The following is a 7,819-nucleotide window of genomic DNA, read 5'->3' as shown; positions in this document are numbered from 1 at the left end:
TGCATGTGTGTGAATTTGTATACATGTCTATGCATGTGTGTTCTCATGTATATATGTGTGTGCATTAGTGTGTGTACACGTATGTAAAAACCGAGTTAACCTCAAAGGGAGAGAAGAGATAGTTTATTCTGGAGCCAGATGAATGTGAATGACCATGACCTGGGAACACAGATTCAAGTTACTACAAATTCCATGTTCCAATGCAGAAGCAGTTTCATGAGCTTTTTATGGTAGCAGAACAAAGAAAGTCATAGATCAAGAAAGACCCTTTCAAAATGCACTGGTGTAAACATTGGAGAGATGGGTCTCAGCTATAGGCCTCAATGCTACCCGACAGCAGTCTTAGCTCTTTGATTGGTGGGAGCAAAGGTTCATTAATACATTCTAAAAGGGTTTTGTCTGTTAGTCACAGGATGTTAGGTCTGACGTGGGGTGGGCAGGAAGGGCTATTTTGGGGGCTAATTAGGGCCCTAGACAAACTGTAACTAGATAATCCGAGCCTCTCCACAGCACTGAAGTTCATCAGCCAGTCAGCATCTGCAGACACAGCTTCTTTCCAGGACTTTCTGTTCCCAGTGTGTGTGCAATATGTGGATGTCGGAAGAAAACGCTCACAGTCTGTCCTCTCCTGCAGTCTGTGGGATCCAGGTATCAAACTCAGGTCAAGCTCTGGTGCCCAAGAGCCCCTACCTGCTGAGCCACTTCACCTTTATCTTTTGAGACAGGGTCTCTCACTGGCACTTGCCTTTTGGCTAAATTGGCTAACCAAGCAAGTGCCAGGGATCCTTCTGTTTCTATGTCTCCAGTGTTGGGATTATAGGCATGTGCTACCATGTCTGACTCTTTCTATCAGTGCTGGGGGTCTGAACTCAGCTATTCAATCTTGTATGACAAATGCTTTACTTACCAAGCCCTATCTCTAGCCCTAGACTTACCTTATTTTTTTTTAATATTTATTTATTTATTTATTATGTATACAATATTCTGTCTGCGTGTATGTCTGCAGCCCAGAAGAGGGCACCAGATCTACAGATGGTTATGAGCCACCATGTGGTTGCTGGGAATTGAACTCAGGACCTTTGGAATAGCAGGCAATGCTCTTAACTGCTGAGCCATCTCTCCAGCCCCCTAGACTTACCTTATAAAAACACAGTTCAAACACATTGCTATAGGTTTTTTACTGAGTGTGTGTGCATTTAAATAGAGTCTTATTCTGAAGCCTAGGTTGGCTCAAGCTCATCGTGTAGCTCAGGTTTGAAGCCGGAGGGAGATATTTGCTTTCTGTTTTTCAAGTGAATTTATATCCTCAAGTGTTTGGTGCATGGACGGCATGCAGGAGTTCTGAGTGACCCGTATCTGAAGATCTAGCTCTGGGCTGATGTGCCAGAAGATTGGCAGGCAAAGATCTAAGCCATAAAGTGTCAGGCAAAATGGCCCAAGAGTTGGAAAGGAACTAAAAAGGTTAGCAGATGTGCCCTCAGTCGGGGTGTCACAGTGAACTTCAGATGTCTGTTTCTGTTTGATTGATTTGCTGTTGGTCAGGATGGTTTGAAACACTGCCGGACTGAAAAAAAAAAAAGCCCATAAATGTTTGAAAACAAATAGGGATACAAATAATTCATTTAAAAATTAATGTTTAATTAGCCTACAACGTAGCAGGTTTCCTGCGGTATTTCCATAGCTACTTAGCTTTGATTAACCCTTCCTTACTCTCATAATTCGTTTTCATAAGCAATGCAATGTTAGGTGGAGAATACAAATCACTGTAAGCTAAATTCTCTCTTAAACTAGTTTAGTATCCTTCTGGTCACTCACTAATGAGTAAATTGAATAAAACATTTGGTATAATTTCATTTTATATATGCATGGGAGCTGTGCTTTAAAGAAATAATGGGAACTCTACTGCAGAGGTGCAAAGATTTGTGGGATCACAAAGTGATATCGATGTATTTGATGTCCTAATGAGGGAAGATTTTAGATTGATTTATTTATTCACTTATCTATTTATTTGTTGTTTTTTTGTTGTTCATTTTTGTTTTGTTTTTCAAGACAAGGTTTCTCTGTTTAGCCCTGACTGTCCTGGAACTTGCTCTGTAGAACAGGCCAATCCCAAACTCACTCAGAGATCTGACCGCTTCTGCCTCTCGAGTGCTAGGATTAAAGGCAGGTGCCACCACTGCCCACTTGGAGGTGATTATTTTTTCAAAAAGGAAATTGGACTTGAAGAAGTTAAATTGGGTGAAACTGTGGTTGGCGGAAAGAAAAAGAAGAGAAAGACTTTCAGGCAGAAGCTATGGTGGAGGCTGTGACTTTGCTGAATCCCTTTTCTTATAAACTCTACCTATTAGAAGGACCATTGTCTCCTGACCAAGCCTTCCAAAGGGGTTGCATGCAGCTCAGGCTCATAGGCTGTAGGAGGCACCTCACCAACACCAAGATCAAAGGTTCATCAGGGACATTTTACCCCTTTAAGTATCTGGAGTGGTTTGAAAGAAAAATGGCCCCCAAAGGGAGTGGCACTATTAAGAGGTATTGGAGTAGGTGTGGTCTTGTTGGAGGAAGTGTGTCACTGTGGAGGTGGGCTTTGAGGTCTCATATATGCTCAAGCCCTGCCCAGTGAGACAGCTCATTTCCTGTTGCTAGCAAGTCAAGATGTAGGACACTCTGCTACTTCTCCAGCACCATGTCTGCTTGTACACCACCATGTCCCACCATGATGATAATGGGCTGGACTCTGAAAATGCAAGCCTCTCCAAATAAATATTTTTCTTTATAAGTGTTGCTGTAGTCATGGTGTCCTGTCACAGCAATAGAAACCCTAACTAAGACTGTATCTGAGGATCTGTTCCTTGTAAACTTAGGAGCCCAGGGCTGCTTAGCTATTAAATAAGTGTAGATGTGCATTTTACATTTGGACTTGAAATTTGACATATACATACATTATTACACTTTTAAGTAATATGAAACAATTCCACAAACAACCTCTTATTTGTTATTATTTAAAAGTTAATTCTACAACAGAAAAATTGACACAGAATATATAATGTTCATCTGACTGTATTTTCTAGACATGTTTTTTTCTTCTGAGATATGAAGTTAGAAAATGTAGCTCAGAACCAGGTGTGGTGGTACATGCCTTTAATCCCAGTACTCAGGAGGCAGAGGCAGGAGAATCTCTGTGAGTTTGAGGCCAGCCTGGTCTACAAAGCAAGTTCCAGGACAGCCAAAGCTACATGGAGAAATCCTGTCTCAAAAAAAGAAAGAAAAAATGTAACTCAGGCTAGCCTTAAACTTGTAATTCTTCTGCCTCAGCATGCCAAGTGCTGAGGTTCTAGTTTCTTTTAATTTTTTTTATTATATTTACTGTATGTGTGTGTGCACGTTCGATTATGTATGTGCATGCATGTGCAAGGGTGCCCGTGTATGTGTCATTGCATGCTTGAGAAGATCAAAGGACAGTTTGTTTCTGCTGAGAGGGTCCTGGGGAAATGAACTGAGGTCATCAGTCTATGAGGGAAGCTTCTTTGTGTGCTCAGCCTTACTGTCAGTCCTCTCCTTTCTTAACTAAATGTCTTCACAGAAAGGTTCTTTGTTTAAAATTGAATTTGTTTTTCTGTTTGTTTTGCTTTGTTTTCAAAAGAAGGTTTCTCTGTATAAACCTGGCTGTTGTGGAACTCACTGTGTAGACCAGGCTGGCCTCTAACTCAGAGATCTGCCTGTCTCTGTCTCCCAGTTCTGGAATTAAAGCCATGCACCACCACACCCAAGTACCTTGCTGTCCAGTCAATACCGCTACTGAGCTCCAAAGCACTTGGAGCTCCACATAAGGAGCCCTGCCCACTCTGAGCATCCACTTCCCACCGCTTCCTCTCCCAAGTGCCTGACCACCACAAATTGCCTTCACCCTCCCTCCCTCTCTCCCTCCCTCCCTCCCTCCCTTCTTTCCTGTCTCTTTTCGTTCCTTTTTTTTTCCTTCAAGACATCGTTTCTCTGTGTAACATCTCTGACTGTCCTGGAACTTGCTTTGTAGACAGGCTGGCCTCAAACTCACTGAGATCTGCCTACCTCTGCCTCCTGAGTGCTGGGATTAAAGGCGTGCGCCACTACCACCTGACACCAATTGACTTTCTATATCTGTGGATTTTCCCATCTTGGAAATTTCATATGAATGAATTTTGAGATGGAAGCTCATGTAGCCCAAGGTAGTCTTAAACTTACTATGTAGTTGTGCACGACATTGAACACTGAGTTTTCATGCCTCAGCCTCCCAAGTGCTGAGATTACAGACATGAGTCACTACTCTTTCTGTTGAAGCCAAGCACATCTCTGAGGTTCACCCATGTTTAGCACATGTGAGTAACCCTATACCTTATTTTTGTTGAGTAATATTCTCTTACATGTTTGTAGCGCATTTTGTTTAATCTGTTTATCCCTAGGTAGACAGTTTTTTTTTTAACAAATTGCTTTTAAGAAGTTCAGTAAGAACAAGGCCCTCTAAATCAACTGTGCAAAGCTCATATGAACTTACAGAGCCTGAAGCAGCAATCACAGGGCCTACATGAGTCTGTACCAGGTCCTCTGTGTATGTATTATGATGTTCAGTTAAGTATTTTTATGGGACCTCTGTGCGAATGAGTGGGTCTCTGATTCTAGAGCCTTCTCCTGAGGCTCTTTTCTTTCTTTTGGTTTGCCTTGTCTGACTATGATGTGATGTTTTTTGTTTTATCTTATATTTTGTTTTGTTATATTTTATTGTTATCTGTTAGAACTCTTTCTAATGAGAGACAGAAAGGGAATAAATTTGGATGGGAGAGGAGGTGGGGAGAGCTGGGAGGAGGACAAAGAGGGTAAACTTTAATCAGGATATAGTGTATGAGAAAAAAATCTGTTTTTAATAAAAGAGAAAAAACTAATAAAAAAATTCAATAAAAACCTTTCATGTGTTCTATTTGAAGGACCTTGTTTCAGAGGTGAAAGCATTAATGGTTGGAGTATATCTGTACAAACAAGTTGCAGTGTTCTCAGCAAGGATTAAATGAGTCAGTTGACAGAATCAGGTTTTTTTGATTTTCTGTTAACTGCTAATGCATTCAGGTACATTTACAGGCAGGTGCGAACACATTCTGCCTCTATCAGAAACCAAAGCCTAGACCCAGACCTTTCCAAACTGTTTGTTTCTGCTCTGTATTATTATTATTATTATTATTATTATTATTATTATTATTATTATTATTATTTTGTTTTTTTTTTTTGAGACAGGGTTTCTCTGTAGCTTTGGAGCCTGTCCTGGAACTAGCTCTTGTAGACCAGGCTGGCCTCGAACTCATAGAGATCTGCTTGCCTTTGCCTCCCAAGTGCTGAGATTAAAGGCGTGTGCCACCACCGCCCGGCAATAAATACTTGATTAAACATTTGTTTTTCCTTTGTGACAGGGTCTCACTAAAGTAGCTCGACCAGGCTGGTTTCAAATCCACAGAGATCTACTTGCTTCAGTCTCCCCAGTTCTGTGAATAATAATGGTGTGTACCACCATGCCCAGCAATAAACATTTTTTGAATTCCTGCCGTGTAACATGAATTATATTAGGCTTTAGGAGGTAAAACAATAATATTAACAACAACAGGAAGGGTATCAACCTTAACAGACATACAGAAACAGTGACTTGAACAAGTTAAGCTGGGTGTGTTGATGCTCATCTTGGGATTCAGAGCTAGGAGGACCAGAAGTTCACTGTAATTCTTGGATATACTGAGGATGAGACTGGCCGCGGCTATTTGAGACCTTGTGTCAAAACAATCAAAACCATTTTATAACAATAGTAATGATCATGGTGGTGATGGTGAGGATGGCTGAGGAGATGGCTCAGCAGATGAAGACTTGCTGCCCAGTTTGATAACCAGAGCTTGATCCCTGGGACCCATGTGGTGGAAGGAGAGAGCCAGCTCCCAAAGTTGTCCTCGCCACACCTGCTCCGTGACATATGCATGCACACACACACAAATAAAGAAAGAACTGTAGTAAAAAAAAAAAATCCAGTTTCAGCAGCCCAGGGCTGGTGAGAGTTTTCCATAGTCACCTGGGACTCAGCTGAGATCTTTCACTTTTCTACTCTGTCCCCGAGGGCTGGCTTCTCATCCGCATAGTCCCAGGTGGAGCACCAATCATCACGTCGATGCTTTAAAGAACAGGATAGAACAAGGAAGAAAGCAGTGATGGAAGGGGCCATATCTGCTGTCTTGGTTTGGGTTTCTATTACTGTTATAGAACATCATGACCAAAAGGAACTTGGGGAGGAAATGGTTTATTTCAGCTTAGAGTGTGTAGTCCAGGAGGTCAGGGCAGGAGTTTAAGGTAGGAACTCAAACAGATGCCATGGCAGAGTGCTGCTTACTGGCTTATTCTTCATGGCTTGTTTACCCTCCTTTCTATATACCCCAGGAACATGTGCTCTGGGGGTGGCACTGCCCACAGTGAGCACGTGGAGCACGAATAATATAATAAAAACCCAGAGATAGAAATCAACCTGAAAACTGGAAAAGCAAAGCAGCCAAGCCACTAGAGAAGCCTTACCTCTACCAAGGCTGTGTGACCCCAGACTAAGCTGACTAAGCAGACTAAGTAGAGAGAGCCGCTCTCTTTTCCCATCGTATATTCCCTCTAGTGCTAAGATTAAATGTGTATGACTCCCTAATACTGGGACTAAAGGTGTGAGCCACCTCCTTGCCCCGGATTTGTGTAGTAGGGAGGCCATTAGTTCGTTTCCCAGCTGCCCAGATTCCTGAAATAATCCACACAGAAACTGTATTATTTAAATCACTGCTTGGCCCATTAGCTCTAGCTTCTTATTTGCTAACTCTTACATCTTAATTTAACCAATCTCCATTAATCTGTGCATCACCACAAGGTTGTGGCCTACCAGCAAAGTTTCAGGGCATCTGTCTCTGGCTGTGCCTCCACAGCTTCTTCCCTGACTCTGCCTTCTTCCTCCCAGCATTTGGTTTAGTTTTCCCCGCCTAGATAAATTCTGCCCTGCTGTAGGTCCAAAGCAGTTTCTTTATTCATTAATGCTAATCACAGCACACTGAGGGGAATCCCACATCAGATTTGTGTCTGCATTATTCTGCAAAGTTATGTAGCCCAGGGTGGCCTTGAACTCTCAGAGATCCATCTGCCTCTGTCTCCCAAATCCTGGGATTAAAGGTGTGTGTCACCACTGCCTGACCTCTAATCTTAGCTTTGCCCTTCTGTTCTTTAGGCAAGCTTTATTGATTAGAAGATAGATAAAATATCACTATAGGCTGGACTCCAACATCCATCATTGATTTTAAAAAAATTGCCCACAAATTTGTCTATAGGCCTTTCTGGTAGGCGAATTTTTTCATTTGAGGTTCCCTCTTCCCAAATGATGCTAGTCTGTATTAAATTGACATAAAAACTAGCCAGCACAACTGCTTTATAAGAAAAGTTTCCAGAAAATGCTGTACTTTGGCTCATTTATCATAATTTAGGCACAGGCCTAAATAGCAATAAGGTAGGCTAGAGAACATAATTCTTCTCTCTCTCTCTCTCTCTCTCTCTCTCTCTCTCTCTCTCTCTCTCTCTCTTTCTCTCACTTTCACAGAAAAACTGGAGTCCTGGCCAGGCAGTGGTGGCACACACCTTTGTCTCAGCATTTGGGAGGCAGAGGCAGTCAGATCTTTCTGAGTTTGAGGCCAGCCTGGTCTACAGAGCAAGAGCAAGTTCCAGGACAGCCAGGGCTACACAGAGAAACCCCTGTCTCAAAAAAAAAAAAAAAAAAAAAAAACAAAAAACAACAACA

Source organism: Arvicola amphibius, chromosome 3 (genome assembly GCF_903992535.2).
Source record: "Arvicola amphibius chromosome 3, mArvAmp1.2, whole genome shotgun sequence".
NCBI classification, from domain to species: Eukaryota; Metazoa; Chordata; class Mammalia; order Rodentia; family Cricetidae; genus Arvicola; species Arvicola amphibius.
This window is presented reverse-complemented; position numbering follows the sequence as displayed.